Source organism: Austrofundulus limnaeus, unplaced genomic scaffold, assembly GCF_001266775.1.
Source record: "Austrofundulus limnaeus strain Quisiro unplaced genomic scaffold, Austrofundulus_limnaeus-1.0 Scaffold460, whole genome shotgun sequence".
NCBI classification, from domain to species: Eukaryota; Metazoa; Chordata; class Actinopteri; order Cyprinodontiformes; family Rivulidae; genus Austrofundulus; species Austrofundulus limnaeus.
In genome coordinates, this window is record NW_013952862.1 from 13,398 (window position 1) to 16,739 (window position 3,342).

General features: G+C 36.3%; 1 long non-coding RNA gene across 1 annotated transcript; it reads right to left on the reverse strand.

Annotated features, from left to right (window-relative positions):
• Nucleotides 1–1,251: 1,251 nt before the first annotated feature.
• LOC106529704 (uncharacterized) lies at nucleotides 1,252–2,013 on the reverse strand. Its single transcript, XR_001311667.1, has 3 exons — nucleotides 1,930–2,013; nucleotides 1,778–1,825; nucleotides 1,252–1,674 (listed from the first exon to the last, which is right to left on the reverse strand). It is a non-coding gene; the product is annotated as an uncharacterized LOC106529704 (long non-coding RNA).
• Between the last annotated feature and the right edge of the window lie 1,329 nt (nucleotides 2,014–3,342).

Consider the following 3,342-nt stretch of genomic DNA (forward strand, 5'->3'; position numbering starts at 1 on the left):
ATCCCCATTTTATATGTACTTATTGTATTACTCTTCTATAATTTAAGAAGTCTTATATGTGCATACTTTTGGTAATTTGTAATGTTCAATGGTTGATATCTTTTGTTTTTATATCCATAATGTGTCTTCAGATTGCAGTTTTTTTCTTTCTTTATGTTGTTGTCTTTTATATTTGTTTTTTATATGAGCAAGTTGTTTTATTCTTGGTCAGAGCAGCTGTACTTTTGTTGTTTTGTTGCTTTAAGGTGGAATGTTTAAGTTGCTTTTTGTCAAATTGTTTGTCTTTGGATTAATTTTTCTTTTATTTGTGTGTTACTCAGTATTTTAGTAGTTAATATTGACATGTGGTTTTTGATCATTTTGTATTCCTGTGGTTGTGTTGGTAAATTGGGTTAACCCAATATAATTATAACTTATTTAAAAGGCAAAACATTTATTTTGAGGCAAATCCTAGTCATTGTTGTATTGATCTTATTGAATAAAACTTCAAATCAATTGACCTTCAGAGAGTTTTCTATGTTTATTACAAAAAACAGTTTACCAACACTTTTCTGCAGAGTTTTATTTGTTGCAGAACTGAAGAAGGCTTCACTTCTCTTCTGCTTTTAGATCCACTCTGAGAGAGGAGGAGAAGGAACGAAGCAGCAAATATGAAGAAGTGAGAAGAGAAATTGTGTGGGACCTTAGGCCTTGCTGATGAAAAATTCTCTTTTAGTTTGAGGCAGGAAAATGTTTCTCATCAACTTGGTTTTGTGGCTTTTTATTTTGAAAAAAAATGTGTTTGTGTTTTTTAGATTTAACTTTCTTGCTCAAGTAAAAGTCTCAGATTCCCTGACTTTTTAAAAGGACCACTGAAAATAATCCATAAAATGCACCAGTAGTTTTAAGAATATTATTTTTAGCTATATAGTTCTGTTCTTGTTGCTCTTTTTTTTTTTTCAAAAACAAGTTACGAACTTCTTAACCGATTTTGCAGTTATCTGCTAAAATTTGATGTGGTGGCAGCTGAGAATAATTCACAACACATCGTCTGAACCAGAGGTTCTCAAACTGGGGTCTCAGGGTCTCCAGGAATCTCCAAGATGTTGTTCCAAAATTACAATAAGTGTTTTTAATGCATAAATCCACAATTCCCCAGKAAAACAAACCAAATAATAAAAAATAAATTACTATTCCCATGGAATTTAGTGGTTAAATTGTCAGCAAATTTATTTTAAATCAGCATGAGATTTATGAGGGGGGTCCCAGCTTTTTATCCTTGTTTGAAGAAGTTTAAGAACCCCTGCTCTAAACAAACATCTCATCTGGAAGGACAATTGAAAAGACTACTTTCCAAAAAGAAACAAGAAGTGCATCTGAGTTCAAGAGAAAAAGGGGACGGGTTCCCATCAATGACTGAAAATTCTGAACTGACCTAACCTCATTTATACACTCAACCTGCTTCTGTTTCAGTCTCTCCGATGTAAGGAGGAAGCAGACAAGGCATGGCCACAAGAAAAAAAAGAACCTGAGAAATAAGGGGAAAAAAGATTATCCACCAAAAAATAGCATGACAGAGAAAACAGAAATGAAAAACCACAAATGTCAAATTGAAAGAAGCGAAAACAAATAGTTTTGTCATCAGTTTGGATGTTTTCTCTCTGTTGTTGTCAGAGGAGCAGCGGGTTCCAGATTCTGAGGAGGACATGACATGAGGAGTGGCCTGACATTAGGCTGGGATGAGACTCAGGTTTATTTCCACAGGTTGAAGGTAAGCTTTTAAAAAAACGTTACTCACAGGTGAGTTACAACTAGGAAGCAGTCTATTAATGTTTGTCAAGAAGATCTGGAAAGGGAACACAGGAATAATTAACTTAAGAAGTTTAAATAAACAGGTAAAGAGGCCATCTTCACCACAGTAACTTTCACAAACTGAGAAAGGTGATCCACCTCAGCTTTGGAATCTGGAGCCTGATTGGACCCAAAGCAGGAGGTGGCCGCACCTGCTGGACAACCTCTGAACTGCATCTTCACCTGCAAAGGATAGAAGAAGAAAATGAGAGGTAAAAGACAGACAACTTGGAATCCTGAGAAGAGAAAATTTACAAAACAACATTTAGAAATCTTTTACTTTGAAATGTTGCACTTTTTTCCTGTCTCTGGCCTTGTGATRGACTGGACAACCTGTCCTTGGCCTTGTGGGTACCTGACCTCTCTGTTGACTGCTGAGACAGCCTTCAGTGCAAACACACATGCATGCATGATCTGCAACCTTGAGAACAAAGCAGGCACAGAAAATGAATGAGAGTTTTACTCTAAATGGCAAACTGGGAAACTTGCCTTTATTTATTCTCCTCCTGCGCAAAACACAAACTTTTGTCATTGAAAAATCACCCGTGTTTCTGCTCCTTATTCTCACTTTGGAAGTACAACGAAGGCAAGATTAGTCTTGTCAGTTCTGAACTATTCCATCTGGATGAGCAGTGAAATGTCACCATTTTTCCAGCTGCTGTCAGCGAAGTTTAAAGGAAGAAAGATGCTCTGCTGTGCTTAATGAGTTAGACCAGGGGTGTCCAAACATTTTCCCTGAGAGGGCCAAAATTAAAATTAATCTGAGGGCCGCGGGCCAAATGCAATAATATAAGAAATGCTTAATACTTAAGTAAAGTTGTTTTATTTTTTATGATTAAGCTAGCAGCCAATGTGGTTGTCCACATATTTTTTTCAGCCCATGGACATGGAGAAAATTCAACTTGTGCTCAGACAGCAAAGATTCATGGGACTTTTCATAATTTAAAATTTGTGTATATGTGGTCTTATAAGGTGTTCAAATCTATATATGGGCTTAAATTTAATATAAATGTCTCTTGTAGTTACTTGTATTTTATATATAATCTTAGCATAATTACGATCTAATAACCAGAACAACTGCTGGTGGGCCAAATCAAATGGCTAAGTGGGCCAATTTTGGCCCACGGGCCCCACTTTGGGCACCTCTGAGTTAGACAAAAGGTACATTCATTATGTTATAACCTTCTAAATAATCTTAATAACTTAAGAGCAAAACATGAAATATGGCCTAACTTGTTTGTTTTTTGGGGTAAAAATGGTTTTCGCTTTGTTTGCTGGAAACGTTTGAACAGTAACAAATCTGAGAGGATAATAAAACACGTTAGTTTTCCTCTCTTCTGAGCACAAAATGTTGCATTTTAACATTAAACCTGAAGTTCTTCCTCAGAGGTGATAATTAGCCCACATCCAGACTCCGAGCTGTGATTTTCTCCGGTCTGGGTACAGATGCTGCTCCAACGCCTCCATCAATGAGTCAAATTATCCTCCTGTAATAACACAGCTGTCTGTCAG